General features: G+C 38.6%; 1 protein-coding gene and 1 pseudogene across 5 annotated transcripts in view; both read right to left on the minus strand.

Moving 5' to 3' along the window:
* Positions 1 to 23,785, minus strand: part of STRN3 (striatin 3) — a 123,069-nt gene that overhangs the window by 96,345 nt on the left and 2,939 nt on the right. The window lies entirely within an intron of this gene.
* LOC118890101 lies at positions 6,507 to 8,204 on the minus strand (annotated as a pseudogene).

Here is a 23,785-nt window from a genome sequence, read left to right on the forward strand (position 1 = left end):
TTCACCTGTCAGGCCTTTTCAGGAATTGCCTCAGCTAAAGACAGCTGCATGCCCTAGCAGCCTTCATGGAGGGACTGATCAAAACAGGCGTATAAGGGCCCAGCACCCTGTCACAATTTTGGACAACTCCACAGGTTATCCCAGCTTCAGAGTTTCTCAAGGGGGCAACAGTGGCTTTTGTTGATAATACAATTACAGCCCAATTTACCCCTTCTGCTTCCTTTCCATTCCTTCTACAGATTTTGATCCTAAGAACATTTCTGCATGTTAATCATAGTCAGCCTACCCAGGGACCCAACTTGCAGCCACTGGTGTTGAGAATGGTCCAAGAAAATAAGCTCTAAAATGAAGTTTTGGAGTTGGATCACCATCCACGTAGCCACCCAGCTGGCAAAGGACACTATCACTGGTGATGACAGAACAGAAACCGAGCACAAACTGGCAGTGCAATGGCTAAAAGTTCCATTGTTGGTAAACTGGGTAGTTATCCAGTGGAAGAGAATGCAGGTGTTGGCAAACTTTTTTTTTTTTTTTTTTTTACAGGACCAGATAGTATTTCATATTCTGCTTTGTTGTTTTTGTTTTACAACTCTTTAAAAATAGGGCATGACAAAAACAGGCAGACCCAAGAGTGGGTTTGGCCAGCAAGCCATAGTTTGCCGAACCCTGCACTTAAAAGGTGCAGTGTATCAGATATTTGAGAAATATAAGGAAAACAGTAACTATAAAGACCATGAAACTGGGTTGCTGTTGCTAAAGGCAACTGACTCTTCGGAAAAATATAACAAAAGGTTAAAATGAGTGATAGGGAATTAAAAACTAAATGTGAAAAAGCCAGAAGTTTCTTTGGTAGCATAAAATCTTTAAAAGCAGGAGGCCACAAAAGGCTAAGGGCCAAGACTTAATTGTAAGAGTGGTAGGGCTCCAAAGAAAGTTAAAGTCTCAATCTGGATAAGTCTGCTATGCCAAGGTTAAGGCCTGCATAGGAAAAGAGAACACATTGGAACCCTGAAAAAATGGGATAGAGAGATGGGTTGATTAACCTGAAAATTCTCAAACCCCAGGCTCCTTGAGTCCTCTGAGCTTGGAGAAGGAATCCACACATCCTTATTAAGTGCAACTGTTATTCTCATTGGCAAGAATTACCAAGTAAAGACCTCTGAAATTCTCTCCTTCATAAAAGCAATGAGAACACTCACAAAAGCTGGGAGAATCAACTTTTTCAGAACTCTGAAAATTACAAAGAATTGAAGCAATCTGGGGAATGTTTATTCACCAAATAATGGCTGAATCTTGGTAAGAACAGCAAGCTTTGTGGTGTTTAATTTACCCTATTTCCATTCTACCCCTTCCTCTTTCTGTGAAAACCAACAGCCTGCAGTCATAGTGAATGTCAACAGCCACTAGGGGGGGGGCAGAACAGGATTGGATCTTCTTAAAAGTCCCACTCCCAGAGAACTGTCATTATTTGACATGTCTGGTGGTTCCTTGGAAGACTCTACTACTACCAAAGTTGTTAAAAGTCCCACTCCCAGATAACTGTCATTATTTGACATGTCTGGTGGTTCCTTGGAAGACTCTACTACTACCAAAGTTGTCTTTATGTGGCCTGACTCTGAGCTCATCCAGAGCAAACAGCCTTCTTTCTGGTCAAAAACAGTCAGAGGCAACTGTCAAACACTGCAGCTGCCTGAGATTATGGACAATATTTGGGGCAAACAATAGCATAATCAAAAAGCTTAAAAAGAAAAGCTGGGGAATGAGATGTCCATGGGGGCTTTGGAAAGCTCCAACATATTCCTGGGAATCCACACTCACACGTAACCTGTGTATATTCTCAGCAAAGGCCAGAGAAAGCCCTAAACTCTCACCTCTGGCTAACCTTTAGGCTCTGCACAAGCAAGAAAAGAAAGCTAAGACAGAGTTGTAAATTGCCTAGCTGAGTGTTGAAGGCATGTCTCAACATACACATAGAGCCCCTTAGCAAAGACTGGAAGAGTTACATGTTTCAGGCATCCAAGGAAACCTATGTCTATTCATTACTTTAACCACTAAGCTAACTGAGCAGAGACTTTAGTGACCACATGAAACAACAGAAAAATACAGTTTATAGTATTAGTACCAAAAAAGTCACATAAATAAATAAATAGATAATCAATCAATCTTGGGGAGAGGAGAGAATCCGATTTGTACAGTTGCTACGGTATTTAAAAATGTCCAGTTGGCAAAAAATTAAAAGCATGCAAAGAAAAAGAAAGTACAGTCTAAACACACACACACACACACACACACACACACACACACACACACACACACACACAGGTGGTGGGCTCATGCGGCAATATCCCTGAGGAAGCCCAGACATTGAACTTACTAGACCAAGACTTTAAATCAGTTAATTTAAGTTTGTTAAAACAACTAAAGCAGGATATGAGAACAATGTCTCACCCAAATTGACAATCTCAAAAGACAAAAATTATTTTCTAAAAAAGATCAAATACAAATTATAGATTTGAATAATATAGTAATAAAATAAAAAATTCAATAGAAGGGCTCAATAGTAGATATGAGCAGGCAGAAGAAAGAATCAGCAAACTTGAAAATAGGTCAACTGAGATCAGCCAGTCTCAGGAACAGGCAGAATAAAGAATGAAAAAAAAAAAAAGATCAGAGACTCAGACCATTAAGCACACCAACATACACATAATGAAAAGGAGACAGAGAAAAGGATAGAATATTTGAAGAAATTAAGGCCAAAAATTTCCTAAATTTGAAAAACACATTAATCTACACATCCAAGAGGCTCAAAAAACTTCAGGAGGATAAACTCAAAGGCATCCACACCGACACACATTAACTGTTGAAAGCCAACGAAAAAGAGAAAAAAGCGACTCATCACAAAGGATCCTTTCAAGATCAACAGGTGATTTCTCATCAGAAACCATGGAGGCAACAGGATGATGTGTTCAAAGTGGTGTGGAAAAAAAAAAGACCATCAACCAGTAATTCCATATCCAACAAGACTATCCTTCAGAATTGCAGGAGACATTCCTGATCAACAAAACTGAGTAAGCTGTTACTAGTAGACTTGTCCTAAAAGAAATACTAAGAGGAGCACTTCAGCTGAAATGAAATAACACTAAACAGTAGTTCAAATCCATATGAAAAATACAGAGCACCAGTACAAGTAACTTCATAGGTAACTATAAAAAACAGTATACATGTATTTGTTTTTCTCTTTTTTTCCCTCCTATCTTATTTAAAACACAAAAACATCAAGCAATAATTAGAAAGATGGTTGATAAGTATACAATGGATAAAGATGTAACTTGCAGGATAACAACACAAAGGAGGGGGAAGGGAATGGAGCTTTATAGAAAGAAGTTTTTATATACTATTGTAATTGAATTGGTATTCAAACTAGATAAAATGGTAATGACGACCCCCAGAACCATGACTAAGAAAATAACAACAAGAAAAACACAGTAAAAGGGGACTTCCCTGGTGGTCCAGTGGTAAAGAATGTGCCTTGCAATGCAGGGGATGTGGGCTGGATCCCTGGTCAGGGAACCAAGATCCCACATTCCAGGGGGCAACTAAGCCCATGAGCCACAACTACTGAGCTTGCGCACCTCAACTAGAGCCCAAGTGCCGCAAACCACAGAACCCACATGCTCTGGAACCCGTGTGCCACAACTACAGAGCCCACATGCCCTGGAGCCTGCAAGCCACAACTAGAGAAGAGAAAACCCGCACGCCACAATGAGAGAAGCCCGCACACCACAACAAAAGATCCTGCGTGCCTCAACGAAGATCCCATGTGCCACAAGTAAGACCCAACGCAGCCAAAATTTTTTTAAAATAATAAATCTTTTAAAAAAATACAGTAAAAGAACAACAAGGAAGTTAAAATGGTTCATTAAAAGATATCTGTTTAATACAAAAGAAGGCAGTTAAGAAGGAAGGGAGAAACAGAGGTATCTAATCTCAGCAGTGATGTCTTTCCCAAGGAACCTTTGAAATAGTAATCTCTTACACACAGATCCACTCCTTATCACTCTTCTCTCTGTTTTACTTTCCTCTATAGCACTTATCCTCATCTGACAAACTTTTCTTTCACTTATCCCCTTTCCTCTATAGCACTTAACCCTACCTAACAAACTTTTCTTTCACTTATCCCCTTTCCTCTATAGCACTTATCCCTATCTGACAAACAAAATTTTCTTTCTCGACCCACTAGAATTTAACCTTAACGAGGGCAGGAGTTTTACTTTGTTTATAGCTTTATCCTCAGTGCCTCTCACACACCTACTGAGTGTTCAATAAACACCCAATAAATGAACAACCAGTAGAGATAAGCCTTATACGAAATGTCTCCCATTTTAAGAGTGGCCCAAGAAAAACAATATATGTCTACATGTACAATTTGTAGATGTAGTAGCAGGAATATAAAGAACTCCCCATCTGATGGGTTTGCTATTTTCTCTGTTAAGTAAGAGGCAAAGACATCTGCTGAGTCAGAGGGGGAGGTGGTAGTGTTGAAGATTTACAGAGAGTACCTAGCCTTGCACATTTCTGTTGAAATTAGTATCTAAATCAAATTCTGATAGGTATTATTGGACACTGTTGCCTTAAATAAGCAGTCATGTGATTTTTTTTTTTTAGTTATTTCTGAGATATACATTTTAAAGTAATAACTAGGATTATTACTTATAACATTATACCAGAACATATAAGATTTTTAGAAATTTCATGTAATGTCTGAAACATTTATATTAACATATTTCCATACATATTTCCATACAAATACAAGATTTTTAGAAATTTCATGTAATGTCTGAAACATTTATATTAACATATTTCCATACAAATAACCCAATGAAAGTTTAGTATTAGTTGTTTTGTTTGTTTTTTTATACTGCAGGTTCTTATTAGGCATCAATTTTATACACATCAGTGTATACATGTCAATCCCAATCGCCCAATTCAGCACACCACCATCCCCACCCCACCGCAGTTTTCCCCCCTTGGTTTCCATATGTCTGTTCTCTACATCTGTGCCTCAACTTCTGCCCTGCAAACCGGCTCATCTGTACCATTTTTCTAGGTTCCACATACATGCATTAATATACGATATTTGTTTTTCTCTTTCTGACTTACTTCACTCTGTATGACAGTCTCTAGATCCATCCATGTCTCAACAAATGACTCAATTTCGTTCCTTTTTATGGCTGAGTAATATTCCATTGTATATATGTACCACGACTTCTTTATCCATTCGTCTGTTGATGGGCATTTAGGTTGCTTCCATGACCTGGCTATTAGTCATGTGATTTTATGTAAAACTGTACACCAAAATTTCATGCATTCTTATAACTTAAAACAAAAAGTGCTCACACTTTAGAAGGATCAGTAAAAAGAAATGAATATGTAGAACTCAGAGTTTGAAAAGAGTGCCATACCAGATGAAGAGTCTATAAAATGTATCAATTTTTTTTCCACTGAGAAGATATTTATTAAACACAAATTTATATCAAGATTAACTTTTTTCAACCAGCTTTTAAGTGGACCTTTTCTTTGTTAAAGAAACGAATGGTATGAAACTATATGTTAAAGATGTTTCATTTCCATAATACCTTACATTTATATAGCACATTAGTTTTCAAAGTGCTTTCACATGCCATCTCATTTAATCCTCACAACACCCCTGTGAGGTAGGTACAGCAGGTATTATCATCCTCATATCAGGATGAGGAAACTGAGGCAGAGAGAGGTTAAGTGACTTGCCCAAGATCACACAGCTGATAAGTGGCAGAGCCAGGACAAGAAATCAAGTTTTCTGACTCCTCATCCAGTACTCTTTCCACTATAACTACTGCCCCCAATTATGAATAATGTACTGCGTATCAAAATTGAAAGGTTATTGAAGTTCATTTCAGTGATATCTTAACAGTAAAGTTAAATGAGAAATACGAGAACAGTAGGTCTGATGGTTTTACTTGACATAATAAAACTGGTGCAAAACCACTTTTGTCTAATTACTTATAACCTTTTGGTCCAAATACATAAAATTTGCAATATTTATAGCATTTTCCTTCTTTTTTTGGTAAATGCAATGCTTTAAAACACATTATAAAGCACCTTAGTTAAAAGAGTCTACAAGTAGAAGTACAGAAGAAGTAGGAAAATCCTACCCATACCACAGCTCACTAACGGAGTTATAATATGGACTCACTAACACCTCAGTTTACACCTTTACAAATAACCCATTGAGAAACAAATACTAAACTTATTTTTTTGATATTCATGTGTGGAAGCCTTAACCAAAACTTTAGGCAATGTCAACATTCTTTGAAGTGTTTCCCCAATCTTAGATATTGGGGAGACAGGAAAGAGAAATACTGCTTTGATTCTTTTTACAGTATTAATAATGGTTTAAATTGATTTTTAACACTAATAATCATTTTTTTAAGAAAATTAAAATGACCTACATAAATAAGGGCAGTTCCAACTACAGCAGAAACATTCTTAGCAAACGTGATCAAACATTTCAATAAATTTCATGGGACGTGATTCACAAAAACAAAGTACACAATGCCAAACAGTTAATAACACTATCCAGTAGTGGTGTATAATGCAAACCTCCAGGTGAAGGTGGAAGTAGCAAATGGATTCATCTTCATTCATGGTTAGTTGAAAAAAATGCTTTATCAAAAACAGTATCAGAACTTTTTCTGAAACTGTATTTCAGTATTTAGCCTTCAATTAGACCTGCTATGCGTTTATTTTAGATGATGTGTAGGTTTTGTCCAGGCAGGAGGTTGTAACTCCCACCAAAATTTAACCAGGAAAAAAAAAAAAAAAAAGGCTGAAACTTAAACTTCCTAGACCACTGACATATCAGCCAGAATCTACTTCCTTGACATCACTGTCTGTATCCTAACTCGGTTCAATACAAACTGTCTTACATACCCATCAGCAATCCAAGTTGTGGAGCTGAGAACTAAGGTGAAGACAGGGTCAAAGTTGTAGTTCAAGAATCTAACTGCCACACCTTGTACTCAGTCCGATTTAGGGTAAATCTTTTCATAGAAAAAATTCTGTGCAAGGATGTAGAGGTCTCCATCTTTTTTTTGTACAGCATGGGCTCTGATGAATTGGAACTGCTCTAGTGCCAACTCATAGAACTCATTCTCCATTTTCCAAATGTCAGACTGCTGTAGCTTTGCAACAGTTTGTTTAGTAGGGAGTTTCTTCTCTGTGGTTTTCCTAAGGTGAGATTTCTTTCCTGTACAATAGCGTTCTGTAGCACCCCTGAAGAACCAGGGCGAAGCTGCCTCCAATAACATGATAAAAATCTTCAAGCTCTTCAGTAACTCCCACCAGAAACTATTCATTAACTAGGTTATATTTGGCTTGATCCATAGCCCACCTGCTTCCTATATTCCGAAATTCTGAGCTGTGGCCACAGAAGAATGGGATTTGAAGCGAGAGCTTCTCTGGAGCACAGTCTGAGCCGCCCTCAGCTACACATTCATCAAAGGTCTTTTTGTCCCCTTGTTTTTGTCTTCTTAACCCCGGTCTATAATCATCTCCAAATCTCAGAAAGTGAGAGTAAGAAACTAGCCTCTCAATAGGATCCCTTATGACATTAATGTAAATTGGCTTCTTCTTCACACCAAATTTTGCAAAATCCAAATAAGAAATGTGCCCATGATAAAACCCTGGTTTCACCTCTTTCCAGGAAGTTATATTCTTTACAAAGCACACCTGATCTTGCAGTGACATTACTGGATTATTTTTGGTAGTATTGATGTGAAGAACGTGGTATTTATTCTTTGCACATAGATCATAAGCAATATTGGTAAAAGAGGTGCTTGCAGTTTTGGGGACTCTGTTATAAATGACCACCATGTCCTCTTCCTCATCTAAAGCTGCATCTTGCCAAGGGCTATCCATTGTATGTTGCTGCTCAATCTCTCGAACTTCATGTCTTGCAATAGCCCTTTCTAGCTTGAACTGGGACTCCTCCAGTTTCTGGATCTGGTTCTCCAAGAAGAGCATCACCACTGCGAAGGCCACCACCATCAGCAGCTGCAACTTGGGTGGCATCATCATCCTGAGGAGCCCCATGAAACCTGCTGCTCGCAATCAAGACATACCGCAGAGGGCGGGGATAGGGGCCCAGGAGGCAGGAAGACGCCGGGAGGAGCCCACCGAGCCAGGAGAAAGGCAAGGAGAGCGCGAGAGCAAGAGAACCACTGCAGCGATCCCCCTTCTCGCCTCCCCAGTCCCCCGCCCCCAGGCGCCAGCACCAAAGCCGCCGGTGCCGCTTCTCCTCGGCCGACTCCACGGCAGCCCCCACAAAATCCCATGCAGCAAATAGCGCAAAGCGGCTGCCCGGCTCTCGCCTCCCTCTACCGCCTCAGTCCCCAACCCCCGCGCCCGCCTGCCTGCCCGCCTGCCTCTCTTCCTTCCTTCCCTCCCTCCCTCCTTTGCTCGCGGCCGCGCGCTCCTCCGCCAGCGCTGCGGCTGCAGCTGCACCGCCCTCGGCCCCTAAATATATCAATTTTATTAACAAGTAAAAATCAGTTGTATCAATAGAAGTGAAAGTACAGTCTTGAAGAGATATCTGTACACCCATGTTTTAGCAGTATTATTCACAATAGCTAAAAAGTGGAAGCAACCCAAGTGTCCATCAGCTGACAAACGGGTAAGCAAACGGTGGTAATGCATATAATGGAATATTATTCACCCTTAAAAAGGGAGGAAATTTTGACACATGCTGCAACATGGATGAACTTTGAGGACATAATGGTAAATAAAATAAACCAGTCGCAAAAAGACAAATACTGAATTATTTCACTTACATGAGGTACCCAGAGTAATCAAATTCACAGAGACATAAAGTAGAACGATGCTTACCAGGGACTAATGGGACAGGGGATAGTTATTGTTTAATATGTATAGAATTTCAGTTTTATAGCATGAAAAGAGTTTTGGAGATGGATTGTGGTGATGGTTGCACAATATGAATGTACTTAATACCACTAAAGTATATACTTAAAAGTAATTAAGATGGTAAATTTTGTTGTGTATTTTACCACAATAAAAAACTGGGGTGGGGGGTGGGGGGGGGGAAGGACTTCCCTGGTGGCACAACGGTTAAGTCTCTGAGCTCCCAATGCAGGGGGCCCGGGTTCAATCCCTGGTCAGGGAACTAGATCCCACATGCATGCCACAACTAAGAGTTCACATGCCACAACCAAGAAGCCGGCGAGCCACAACAAAGGAGCCTGTGAGCCACGACTAAGACCTGGCACAACCAAATAAATAAAAATTAAAAATAAAATAACTGGGGGGAAAAGTCAATTATTTTAATATGTATTAAAGGGCAGCATAAATGACATACTGTTACTTTAAAAGAAAAAAAACTTTTTTCTTTAGAGACTGAATTTAAATAAAAAGAAATTTATACCAGATGCCATATATTTGTTTACACCAGACAACACAACAGAAGCTAAAGGTTTGACACATCATTGGCTTAGAGAAGGGGACTTAAAAAAAAAAACTGAACCTGGTTTACAAAAACTAGTATTTAAGGACACCAAAAACAGTGAAAACAGCAGCACAGAACTAAAGGACACTACAAACCAGAAAGATACAGTATGGCTACAGGAATAACTAAAGAAAAGTCAAGGACCTATAATTTATGTAAGGCTGGTAAACTGGAAATAAGAATCTAGGGAGAAAGTGGAAGACACACTTCCACAATGGAAGACATAAGAAATAAGAAAGAAATTCTGGAAAGAACTAACAAGACTTGAAGAAAACTAGAATCCAAAAAGTTCAGCAGAGACAATATTATCCTGCAGGTAGGCTCTAAACAAAATGCAACACAAGAATAGTAAATTATTTCTATATAGATATAATTTGAAAAAATGACAATGATGGACATTTGAGACTGAAAGACGTCTGTTCAAGAACTCAGAGAATAATAACTGAGAGAACCAATTACAGTTAAAGATTTAAGAAAACAAGCCTGTAGAAAGGCTAAAGATTAAAATTCCAGTCAATGACTTTTAAAAACTAATATTAGGAAGAAGGCCATTCTGGAAAAAATGAAAATGAAAATGAGTTTTAAGAAAAGCGGCAAAAAGGGTCACAGCTACCATCCAGCCTTACAGTACTTTACTTTTAAATACAAACAGTCAATGGTCACCAATATGTGAGGACAGCATGAGGTAAGAAAGAAGGGAAGCAAAAGAAAAACAAGAAATTCAGAGAAAACTGACAATTAAGGGAAAGAAAACTTCAACAACAAAAATATATATATTAAATAAAAACAGAATACCATTCTTTTTAAAAATTCAAATAAGAAAATGCCTTTACAAATACAAGATAACAGGATTGAAAAATATAGTTGAAGAAAGTATCTCAGAAAACAGACCAAAAAGAGAAAATCAGGAAACAGAAGAAAAATTTTAAATCAGTAGGTCCATCATCAACTGAACAAAAAAGTGCCCTAAGGACTCGGGATGACAATAACCCTTCTCAAAAAAGATTAGTACTGCCTCTCCCAAGGGGGTGTTTGGAAATGTCTGGCGACATTTTTAGTTGTCCCCAAAACTAATGGGTTATTCTGGCATTTAGCGCTGGGAGCCTGGGTGCTCAAAGCCCCATAAGCACAATACAGCCAAACACAAAAATGGTACTACCTAAATGCCCACAGTGCCCTCTATTGAGAAATACTGGATTACGGAGAAAAAGAATTCTCTCAATGCCTGATACGATATGCATTTTCATAAAATTTAACAACACCAGTATAAACAAAAGATACCTAGAAAAAAATTCAAATCACATACAAAAAAAGAAAAAAAAAAGGATCAAGAAACTGAACAGCGGACTTCCCTGGTGGCACAGTGGTTAAGAATCCGCCTGCCAATGCAGGGGACGTGGGTTAGAGCCCTGGTCCGGGAAGATCCCATATGCTGCGGAGCAACTAAGCCCGTGTGCCACAGCTACTGAGCCTGCGCCCTAGAGCCTACATGCCACAACTACTGAAGCCTGCGCGCCTAGAGCCCATGCTCGGCAACAAGAGAAACCACTGCAATGAGAAGCACATGATGCGGAGCAACTAAGCCCATGTGCCACAGTTACTGAGCCTGCGCTCTAGAGCCCGCAGCCCACAACTACTGAGCCTGTGCTCTAGAGCCCACGTGCCACAACTACTGAAGCCTGGGCGCCTAGAGCTCGTGCTGCGCAACAAGAGAAACCACTGCAATGAGAAACCTGTGCACCACAACGAAGAGTAGCCCCTGCTTGCCACAACTAGAGAAAGCCCACGCACAGCAACGAAGACCCAATGCAGCTAAAAATAAATAAAATAAATAAGTTCATATATATATAAAAAAAACTGAACAGCATCAAACTCTTCAAAAGCAACACTGAAAGTTCAAAGACAAGAGAAATGTCTTTGAAATGCTGATGGAAACTTATTTCCAGCCAAACTACCAATCAAGTGTGAAAATAAAATACAGATTTTTTTAAAAAGATACAAGTCCCTAAAATTTACCTCCTATGCAACTTTTCTCAAGAAACAACCAGATAACATATTTCAGCCAAACGAAGGACTAAATAAGCCAAGACAGGAGGCAGAAAGGGACCCAGTGGGAAAAGAAAGGGGGTTGGTGGGGGTGCAGGGGATTCCCTTTTTGAAAAGAGTACAGAAGTTACAGAATAATAACTCTACAAGTCTTAACAAGTCTAGATCAGAGCAAGGAGAATGACAGTTCTGAAGTCAAGTTCTCCCCACTCCAATCCCTCCATACAAGAAGCAGAACTAACAACAGATAATGTGATGTGCTTCAGAGTTTGAAAACCCCGACAGATTTTTAACACCTTTTGGAAAAACAGCAATAGATACATAGAAAACTAAACAAATAAAAAATGGAGGCAAGTAACTCCAAGAAAAATAAAAAGTTGTGCAGAAAAGGAACAGTATTCACAGTATACTTTTTGACTCACGAATTATACTATACATAAATTATTATACTTGACTCAAAAAAATATTATTTACACGGTCACAATAACGTAAAAGCTAATGATTTAACTAACTTTATTACCTATACTGAAATATGGTATGGAGATGTAAGAGGTGTGATATACCGTCACAGCATATGTAGGGTAAGGTACTATCCATGGTTTCAGGCATCCACTGGGGGGTCTGGAATGTATCCCCTGCAGATAAAGGGAGACTACTGTACAGAAAAAGTTCTGAAAAGATATACACCCAAAATGCAGAGCTGTTCCTAGAAGATTAAGATTACCAAAAAGGCACTACTTTATTTTTGACATTTCTGTAGCTTAATTTTCATGTATTACTTTAACAATAACTAAGAATTAAAAAGTAATGTAAAGGGTTTCACTGGTGGCACAGTGGTTAAGAATCTGCCTGCCAATGCAGGGGACATGGGTTTGAGCCCTCGTCTGGGACGATCCCACATGCCGCAGAACAACTAAGCTGGTGTGCCACAACTACTGAGCCTGTGCTCTAGAGCCCGCGAGCCCCAACTACTGAGCCCATGTGCCACAACTACTGAAGACCATGTGCTTAGAGCCCGTGCTCCGCAACGAGAAGCCACCGCAATGAGAAGCCCGCTCACTGCAACTAGAGAAAGCCTGCTCGCAGCAATGAAGACCCAACACTGCAATAAATTTAAAAAATTAAAAGAAAACCCTAATGTAAAAATTTACAAAATAAATAAAAGCAACTAAATCCAACCACAAAAAAATTTAAAACATCAAAAAATCTTCATGAGTATAACACGGTATTTGTAAGTTTTTAAAGAAATCAATTAAAAAAGAAAATGGGAAAAAGATAAACTAGTATATAAACTCATTAAAAACACTAAGTTCAACTTGCTGTTTTATGATAAAGTATTTTTCAGCGGTGTCTGTTCATCTGTGTCTCCCTCTCTCTCTCTTTATATACATGTGCATAAAGAAACACTCCAGGGGGCTTCCCTGGTGGCGCAGTGGTTAAGAATCCGCCTGCCAATGAGGAGACACGGATTCTAGCCCTGGTCCAGGAAGATCCCACATGACGTGGAGCAACTAAGCTCGTGCGCCACAACTACTGAGCTTGTGCTCTAGAGCCCGCAAGCCACAACTACTGAAGCCCGCGGGCCTAGAGCCCGTGCTCTGCAACAAGAGAAGCCACCGCAATGAGAAGCCCGTGCACTGCAATGAAGGGTAGCCCCCACTCGCCACAACTAGAGAAAGCCCGTGCGCAGCAACAAAGACCCAATGCAGCCATAAATAAAACAATAAAACAAAAAAACAAAAAAAACACTCCATTTCTGAAATATCCATTTCAATAAAAGAAAACACTTACTTTATGTTTGCTGGGCCTTTTATTTTTTTTAAATAGGGAAAATAGAAAGGTTGCCAATAATCCCATCACACAAAAATCACAAAGGTATTTTAAAACATTTGTACCGGGTTGTTCAATATAATTTTTAACATAGCTGATATAGCACATAATACGGAACACTGCTTTTTAGTTTATCATAAGCATTGCCTAGTCATCAAATATTCTTCATAAAAATCATTCATTACTATTTGAGGGGAAAAAGTAACCCCCACCCCCATGCATTAATCCCAAGCACAGATTCATTTTAACTGCAGTTGTGATCTCTCTTATACTCTATTTCCCACAAGGGGGAGACAGGACTAAGGTATTTTGAATACCTTATAATAAAAAACAGAAAGTTGGTTTCATTCCAATATCAAATGAGGGAATGAGGGAAGAGTAGTCATTTACTGCTGGTGTTATCACTATCTTGTGGGCTTTTTTCCGTATGGTACTACAAAAATTACAATTCAGTTTCTCATATCTAACAGCTTAACCGAACATCCTCAGCAACTTCACTCATTTAATAAATATTTAGCAAACACCTATTATGTGTCAGACCCTTTACTGTCACACTGGGTATACATTAATTTTTTTAAAAAGACAGGTCCCTCCTCTCAAAGAGCTTACAATCAATCTTAAAAGTGTGCGTGGGGGGCGGGAGAGACAATTTTTAAAATTACAAGTTACATTAAATATTAAGAAGAAAATGACCAGGGTGCAGTGATATACGCAAAGTATAAAGATTCAAAATTATATACTTTCTAGAGTCTCGACCCCACCCCCACCCTCTCTTATGAAATATAAGCTTATGGAAGTCTGGTCCACTTTTTTTTTTTTTTTTTTTTTGGCCGCTCCAGGCAGCATGTGGGATCTTAGCTCCCCAACCAGGGATCGAACCCGCGTCCCCTGCATTGGAAGCGTGGAGTCTTAACCACTGGACTGCCAGGGAAGTCCCTGGTCCACTTTTTAAAGCTCTGGGAAAAAGCAAAAACACAAATGTTAGTTTAGGCCACCCTGAAATAGTTTTATTATCTGAGACAACTGTTGGTGGCATATTATCACACTCATCCACTGTTTCTCTATCATTGCCTTTATTCCTCTTCCCATCCACCCCACCCCCTTTTTTTTCTATTTCATCTTTTTCTTTGTTTTGTCTTTCTCACTCCTTTGTTCCTCAGGATTTCAGTAACAGACTTACAGCTTAAATGAAACTGGTTAACTAATGGCTTTCACAGCTAAAACATTTGTGACCCCTAATTCAGACTTGAGTGCAAGCCATGAAATTTAAAAAATTACGAATTTGTATAATGCTTTGTTAACTGCTAATATTATAATCCTACAAAACAAAGAAGCAATATAATAGAGTTTATTTTTGGCAGAAGGCTGGTTGGTTGCTCACACATTTAAGAACACAGTTACAAATGTTTTCTGAAACTTTAACACAACCATTCAGCAATAGTGGAGTAATTAAATCAACTACGGCATGTACACAAAGTAGAATACTACTATTATGCAGCTGTTATAAAAAGTGAGAATGTTCTCTACTAACAGACTCAGAATAATCTCCAAAACATGTTAAATGAAAGAGCAAAGTGAAAAACAGGTATATAGTTTACAAACTGTTGTATCAGAAAGGAAAGAAAATCGATATACATATTTGCTTACATCTATTTGCATAAAGAAACACTGGAGGGATACATATAGTACTACTAATAAAAGTGGTTACTAATGTAGGACACTAAGGGTGGATAGGCTCATGGTAAGTACAAGATTTAATTTTGAACCATGCATTAACTATTCAAAAAATAAAATTAAGAGTCTGAAAATGTTTTAATTAGAATTTTTAAAACTTTTTAACAAAATCTATCTAAACATGATCCAAAATTTCACTACACATTTGTAATTACTTCACTTATATATAGCCTTTTAAATCTTGTGACACTGACCCTATTCATTAGTCATTTGTTTACAATTCTTTACCACCGAGGTGGTCCCAATGAACACCAGGTACCAGTATTACCTTAAGATGGCATAACGTATCAGTCAAAAGCAACTCGGCAGCACCCGGCTTCATTACCTATTTACTGTTTTATGTTGAACAAGTTATTTAAACTCTTGCCCATGTTTCCTTCTCTCTAAAATGGAAATACTTGTTATCTATGATTTAGGGACGGTACACAAATTAGAATGATTCCAAACAGACAGAAAGCACTCATTAAACGTTAACAGGTACTATTATTAATAGTTCTTTCTATGGACATGTAATGGTTTCATCTATGTAATCAAACACCACAGGGTGTTTCAACTGAATCCAACAAAAATTCGCAGCATATTCAAAACCAGCAAGTTCCTGTTAACAAGTAGCTTCAATTTACTGGAAAGCAGAAAGTGAAAATAAAAAAGAAAAGTGCAACGATGTAATCATACACAGTGCAAGCCACTGTCAGTGCAGAGAAGGAGTGATATATGGCTCAAGTTTAACATGTCAATAGGAGGAATGACAATGTTACAGGGAAAGAGGATGGAGAGCTGGATTACACCAAATCGTTAAGAGACTTTGATCATGCAGGTTCCCAAACCTGGTTGATTATCAGAATCACCAGCTATACGTTTTAAAAACACAGATCCTGGGCTTCCCTGGTGGCGCAGTGGTTGAGAATCTGCCTGCCAATGCAGGGGACACGGGTTCGAGCCCTGGTCTGGGAAGATCCCACATGCCGCGGAGCAACTGGGCCCGTGAAACACAATTACTGAGTCTGCGCGTCTGGAGACTGTGCTCCGCAACAAGAGAGGCCGCGATAGTGAGAGGCCCGCGCACCGCGATGAAGAGTGGCCCCCGCTTGCCACAACTAGAGAAAGCCCTCGCACAGAAACGAAGACCCAACACAGCCATAAATAAATTAATAAAAAAAAAAAAAAATGAAGTTCATTTATAAAAAAAATAAAAAAATAAAAAAATAAAAACACAGATCCTACCTCAAACTACTGAATCACAATGACCAGGGATAGAATGTGGGAATCTGTATTATTAAAGATCCCAGGTGATTATGATTATTTACTAGGTTTTGGAACCACCACAGATCTCACTCTCTTACAATTAGAGACTTTACAAGTATCTCCAGATAAAATAAATCTAATCATTGCCTTTGGTAGCTTCACTGGAAGGACAGCTAAAGGTAAGTTGATATTATAATTACTCATTCCTTTAAGTCATTAAAGTACTTCTTAACGTAAATATACGTGTTTTAAGTAATAATATGACTGCCATTTACCGAACAATTACTCATAAATGACTGGAAACAAGGCCCAACACCATTCCATCCCAAAACAAAGTAAATATCAAGAGGGAGGAGATACAGAGAATTTAATTTTAAAAAGGGCAAAAGCTCTGAACAGAACCTCACCAAAAAAGACATACAGATGGCAAATAAGGTGCTCAACACTGTTATGTCATTAGGGAATAGCAAATTAAAATGATATATCACTACACACCTATTAGAATGGCTAAAATCCAAAACACTGACATCAAATGCTGACAAAATGTAGAGCAACAAGAACTGTCAATCACCGCTGGTGGGAAAGCAAAAAAGGTACACAGCCACTCTGGAAAACTGTTTGGCAGTTTCTTAAAAAACTAAACATACTCTCATCATACAATCCAGCATTCAAGCTCTTTGGTATATACCTAAATTACTTGAAAACGTACATCCACACAAAAACCTGCACATCTATATTTACTCATAATTGCCAAAACTTGGAAGCACTGAAGATGTCCTTCAACAGGTGAGCGGACAAATAAACTGTGGTACATATGTACAATGGAATATTATTCAGCACTAAAAAGATCAATCAAGCCACAAAAAGACATTTAAGGAGGAACCTTAAATGAACACTACCAAGTCAAAGAATCCCTCTGAAAAAGCTATGCATGGTATGATTCCAATTACGTGACATTTTGGAAAAAGCAAAACTATGGAAGACAGTAAAAAGAGCACTAGGTGGGACTTCCCTGGTGGTCCAGTGGCTGAGGTTCCATGCTTCCACTGCAGGGGGCACGGGTTCAATCCCTGGTCGGGGAACTGGGATCCCACATGCCATGCAGCGCAGCCAAAAACAAACAAAAAAGCAAAAACAAAACAAAAAAACAAAACAACAACAAAAAAAAGAGCAGTAGCTGCCACTGGTTTGGGTGAGGGAGGAAGGAATAGGTGGAACATACGGGATTTTCAGGGCTGTGAAAGCATTATTTACTACAAAGGTGGATGCATGTCATTATATATTTGTCAAATCCCAAAGAATATACAAGACAGAGAGTGAACCCTAATGTAAACCATGGACTTTGGTTGATAATAATGGGTCAGTGTTGGTTCATCAATTGTAACAAATGTGCCACAGTAGTGGAGCTATTGATGTTGGGGGAGGTTTTGATGGGGGAGGAGTTATGTGGGAACTGTCTGTACTTTCAGCTAAATTCTGCTATAAGCCTAAACCTGCTCTAAAAAATAAAAGTCTGTGAGAGAGAAAACACAACTTGAAAAAAAAAAAAAATCAAAGGAAAGGTATTTTGTAAAAAAAAATTTTTAGTAATAAAAATATATTTCAAAGTTGACAAAGTAACGGTGGCCCTGGAACCCTCCTGCATTGCTGGTGGGAAAGTAAAATGGTGTAGTCACTTTGGAAAACACTTCAGCACGTTCCTCAAAAAGTTGAACATGACCTGGCAATTCCATTCCTATGTATATACCTAAGAGAACTGAAAACATATGTTCACACAAAAACTTGTGCATAAATGTTAGTAACAGCACTTTTCTTAATAGCCAAAAAGTAGAAACACCCAAACATCCACCAACTGATGGACAAAATGTAGTATGTCCATACAACAGAATATTATTCGGCCCTAATAAGGAATAAAGTACCGTTACAAGCTACACATGGATGGACCTTGAAAACATCACCTTAAGTGAAAGAAGCCATTCACAAAAAGCCACATATTGTATGATTCCGTTTATATGAAATGTTCAGAATATTCTTGATATTCTATGATAGAAAGACTATTCTTTCTATCATAGAGACAGAAATTAGTGATTGCCAAGGAAAAGGGGGAATTGGGACTAACTACTAACAGGTTAAACTGGGTTCATTTGTAGGTGATGAAAATGTTTCCAGATTAGACAGTGATGATGATGATACAACACAGTAATACACTAAAAACCAGAGAAATGTACAGTCAACCTTCTGTATCCACAAGGTTCTGCATCCATAGATTTAACCAACTGTGCATCAAATAGTCAGGAAAAAAAAATTCCAGGAAGTTCCAAAAAGCAAAACTTAAATTTGCAACTGCAGGCAACTATTTACATTGTATTTACAAATATTTACGTTGTATTAGGTATTATAGGTAATCTAGAGAAGATTTAAAGTATACAGAATAATGTGCATGGTTTATACGCAAATACGAAACCATTTTATAATAAGGACTTCAGCATCCAGGGATAGAGGGGAGGGGGGGGTGGGGGAGTCCTGGAACCAATCACTCCACAGATACTGAGGGATGACTGTACACTTTACAGGGGTGAATTTGATGTTACGTGAATTATATCTCAACTTCTGAAGTTTTTTAAAAACTAAGGGTGGGGGCTTCCCTGGTGGCGCAGTGGTTGAGAATCTGCCTGCCAATGCAGGGAACACGGGTTCGAGCCCTGGTCCGGGAGGATCCCACATGCCGCGGAGCAACTGGGCCCGTGAGCCACAACTACTGAGCCTGCGCGTCTGGAGCCTGTGCCCCGCAACGAGAGAGGCCGCGAAGGTGAAAGGCCTGCGCACCGCGATGAAGAGTGGCCCCCGCTTGCCGCAACTAGAGAAAGCCCTCGCAGAGAAACGAAGAGCCAACACAGCCAAAAATAAATAAATAAATAAATAAATTTTTAAAAAAAACAAAAAACTAAGGGTGGCCCTAATGGATGAGTGTTCCTAAACACTAACATTAACAGCTGCTAACATCAGGAAAGACAACGAACTGTTTTGTGCCTTCTGATGGAAGACCTCATCACCACCTGTGAAGTAGTCTTGTCCCCCACTACCACCCCCAAAAAGAAAATAAACCAGTCTGTATCAAGACCCTGTATCCAACTAACCAAGTTACAGGGAAAACAAACAGGACAACAGAACATGTTAAACTGTATCAGAGATGCACTCAGCAAAACACAGACTCTGGGAACCTTTATAGGACCAAAGATCTGATTTCTTCAACAAAAAATGGCAAAGAAAAGGAAAGAAAGATGGAGGGGGCTCCAATAGCAATGTGTTATTTGGATCCTGATTCAAACAAACTCTTCAAAGATAACTGAGAAAACTGGAAATTCAAACAGCGTATATTTGATAATATCAATAATATTAAGGAATTGTTCATTTTTCTTAATTTGGTATGCAACTACAACAGTTGTCTTTTTAAAGTCCTTATCTTTTAGATATATACTGAAATATTCATGGATGAAATTGTATGTTTCTGGGATTTGCTTCAAAATAATTCGGGACAGGGGAGGAGTGGACAGAAGTATAAGTAAAATAAGACTGGTCAAGAGTTGTTACTGAGTGATGAGTGACAAGTTTATGGGAGGTCACAGACTGCTATATTATTTTTTTAATATGTTTAAAACTCTCCATAATAAAAATTAAAGGGTATATGTAATACAATCATACGATACATCCTTTTACAATATAAAGGATAAACTCTTAAGAGAGGACCATGTATGGAGGGAAAACGTTAAGATTCCTCCAGAGAAATCAGGCAGGAGGAACACCCTGAACTTAAATAGTTGTAAAGAAATTTAAAGCACAGATTAAATCAGTGTTACTTCCTTAGGTCAGTAGTTAGGCTTCAAGTACATTCGAAGCCAAAAAATTGTTTTTTAACTAGAAAAGGCTCCAAAGTTTTTATGCAAAGGAGACTATATTTCCAAAAAATTAATAATCACTGAATTAAAATATATTTTAGGATACTGAGGCTATCTATATTAGATAGCCCACTGAATTACTAAAATCCAGCTCACACTTCCAACAAAGTTCTTTCCTGCTTTAGAACTTATTTTAACGCTATTCCTTTCCACTGAAAAACCTATGGTTAGGTAGTCACACTTAAGATCTAAAAGTATACTTATCCTCCTAGGGGCTTCACAAAAATTAAATGCGTTAAGATATGTATTAACAACTTAAAATAATTCTTGGCATATAGGAACTGCTCAATAATTGCTTAGCTATTTACCTGAAAGCTCATAATCTACACAGGTTTCCCATCACCATTTATTTTCTCAGCATCCTGTTAATTTCTGATTTATCACATTTTATTATTTCTCAGGTATAAGCTCCACCAGCAGCAAGGTCCTTGCTTCATATATCATTATATACCCAGTACGTAGCACAAAATAACACTGAAATATATTCACTGAATAATCATACTAGAATCAATAAGACCCAAAGACTCAACATTTTTAGAAGGACCCACTGATCTCTTTAGCATCTGCCGATGGGAAGGATGATAATAAACATTAGCAATAACAGGGGGGCTTCCCTGGTAGCACAGTGGTTAGGAATCCGCCTGCCAACGCAGGGGACACGGGTTAAAGCCCTGGTCTGGGAAGATCCCACGTGCCGCGGAGCAGCTAAGCCCGTGCACCACAACTACTGAGGCTGTGCTCTAGAGCCCACAAACCACAACTGCCGAGCCCGCATGCCACAACTACTGAAGCCTGCACACCTAGAGCCCGTGCTCCGCCACAAGAGAAGCCACCGCAGTGAGAAGCCTGCGCACCACATCGAAGAGTAGCCCCTGCTCGCCTCAACTAGAGAAAGCCTGCACGCAGCAACGAAGACCCAACACAGCCAAAACTAAATAAATAAAATAAATTTATTTAAAAAAAAAAACAACAACAGGGAATAAAGGAAAATAAACATGTTAAGTGCCTTTTTTTTTTTAATTTTTTAAAAATTTTATTTATTTATTTATTTATGGCTGTGTTGGGTCTTCGTTTCTGTGCGAGGGCTTTCTCCAGTTGCGGCAAGTGGGCGCTACTCTTCATCGTGGTGCGCGGGCCTCTCACCATCGCGGCCTCTCTTGTTGCGGAGCACAGGCTCCAGACGCGCAGGCTCAGCAATTGTGGCTCACGGGCCTAGTTGCTCCGCGGCATGTGGGATCTTCCCAGACCAGGGCTCGAACCCGTGTCCCCTGCATTGGCAGGCAGACTCTCAACCACTGCGCCACCAGGGAAGCCCTGTTAAGTGCCTTTTGTTGGGGGGGGAAGAGGCAGGCATTTGAGATGAACTGAATAATGGATGCATTGAATTTGAAGTAGAAAATTTAAACAGGAAGTTAGAAATACGTCTGAGACATCTGAACGTCAAAAATACAGTAGTGACTAAGAACATGGCCTCTAGAGCCAGCCTGCCTAGGTTTAAATCCCAGCTCTGCTACTCCTAGTTACACGATCTTAGATCTTAGGCAGATTACTTAACCTCTGGGCCCCAATAGTCTAGTGTCCAAAAAAACCCCCACCACCAACAAAAGAAACCAATTGTGCTCACCTCATTGGGTTTTTTTAGGATTAAAGAACTTAATACTGAAGCATCGGAATAACAGCAAAAAACAAAAACAAAAAACACAGTATATTTCGAAATTTACAGTGAAAACAAAAAGAACCAGAACCCCAAGTAACGATAACTGAGACCAAAGGAGAGGAAACATATGAAGAAAAGTGATAAGTGGACCAAAGGGAAAATAAGAAATCACAGAATATAGGCCAAAGAAAAGGATTTTGAGGAAGAAACTGTCAAAAGCAGAAAGTGTTGGTTAAGTGCATATAATCTGTAAGAAGGCCTCAAGATTTGGCAATTTGAAGGTCAATCACCAACAGAAAGAAGTGTTCTACAAAGTGTTTAGACAGGTATAAGGAGAGAGAGCAAAAAAAGACTATACAGCAGGATTAAGGGGTAAATGGAGAAAAGAAATCTAGATTAGGGGTCCCTAGACTTTCTGTTTCCAAGGACTTCAAAAAAGAAACAGGGAGAATATGACATAAGATTGTGGACTCTTAATTCTATCAAATAAAAATTTTTTTACTCTACTGCCACCACCATTTGAAAAAGGAAAACTGCATAACAGCAAGTCTTTATGAAAGCTAAAACTCTCGGAATAAAAGGAACACCTTTATGAAAAATCTCTATACTGTTCTTATTTTTTATAATTTCATAGTAGATTTTAAAAAATCTTGTAATAGAAAAGGAACAAGGATTTGCAAATCATTATTCTAGACTACCCTAAGAAAACCCTGGCAATAACAGATTAAAAGGGAAACAATTACCTCCCCCCATTAAAAATGAAGAAATCAAGTTATGTCTGAGAGAAACATCTCCTATTAACTTAAGATCTTTAGGTGGCAATATCTGTTACGTTATGACAAATCTGTATGCCAGAGTATGCAAACACAAACACTAATTAAAAGTTTACATTTGCTGGAGAATTAGTAATTTTAGAATACAAACTCCAAGACTACATTTTCTATGTATTACCTATGTCATATTTTTATAGTTGGCACACAAGCATTTTGTATATACCATAAGTGTATTTATTACACACTAACTACAGAAAAAAATATAAGGACATATTTGCAATATATATAAACTAGACCTGGCATGCCATGGGGGCTCAATAAAACTTTTTTGAAATGTACTGAAGTGGTGTATGCCACATAATGAATTACAAGTCAGATTCCATTTCTACAAAAAATACCAAAACAACAATACAACACAATGGTTTCAAGAGTGGTAAAAAGACCAAACAAAGCCTTTGGATTCAGATAAACCTGGGTTCAAATCTCAGCTGCAATACTTTATAGCTGGCAAAGTTATTTAAACTGTTTGTGTTTCCTCATTTGTAAAATAGAAATGATACCTACCTCATAAGGTTGTAGTGCTGATGAAATGGCAGTTATAATTTCTATTTAATGTGACTGCCAAAATCCCACAAGCAGTCCATTTTTCCCCAAGCCCTAGACCAAATCAATCCAAATCTCTGGAGGATGAGACAAAGGCCTGCATACTTTTTATAGTTTTACAAGTGATTACCACTAGCACTCTCTTTTAGAAATCACTGTCCTAGAGCCTTATTAACAAAGCTTTACCTTAGTCCCAGGTAAGGAACCATCACAAAGATGAAAGAGCGTTAAGACATCCTTTGGTTTAGTTCCAATCTTCTAAGAAAGACCTTTACCCAAAATTCCTTTTACAGGGAAGAGAACCATAATGCAAACTTCCAGTTTAAAATCCTTTCCAAAGCCAGGAAATATAATTCCACACTGAAATTTTATATCAAAATGA

This window comes from Balaenoptera musculus, chromosome 2 (genome assembly GCF_009873245.2).
Source record: "Balaenoptera musculus isolate JJ_BM4_2016_0621 chromosome 2, mBalMus1.pri.v3, whole genome shotgun sequence".
Lineage (NCBI taxonomy): Eukaryota > Metazoa > Chordata > Mammalia > Artiodactyla > Balaenopteridae > Balaenoptera > Balaenoptera musculus.